Source organism: Brassica oleracea, chromosome C3 (assembly GCF_000695525.1).
Source record: "Brassica oleracea var. oleracea cultivar TO1000 chromosome C3, BOL, whole genome shotgun sequence".
NCBI classification, from domain to species: Eukaryota; Viridiplantae; Streptophyta; class Magnoliopsida; order Brassicales; family Brassicaceae; genus Brassica; species Brassica oleracea.
The window spans coordinates 48,846,027-48,846,384 of NC_027750.1; positions in this window are offsets into that span (position 1 = coordinate 48,846,027).

A 358-nucleotide genomic window follows, 5' to 3' on the forward strand; every position below is an offset into this window, starting at 1 on the left:
TAAATCACACCCTATCTCAAATCAATCTCAAATCACACTCCTCAGCAAAATCCTATTCAAATTATAAATATTTGAAAAAAAAGGAAGAGAAGAAGATATTAGAATTCATGTGGGCGAGACTTACGTATTATAATTGCTGGAAGTCTTGCCACATGTGAATCTGGTATTTTTCTTCTTTTTATTTTTTTTTTCTAGTTTTTACACTACGAGGTATTTACGACGATTTCGTCCTACGTGGAATTAACGAGACTCGTGTTCTTTATTTATTTTACGAGGTGTTTAAGACGATCTTGTCCTACGTGGATTTAACGGGGGGTCGCTTTCTTTATTTTTTATTTCATCGTTATTTCCTCGTCTT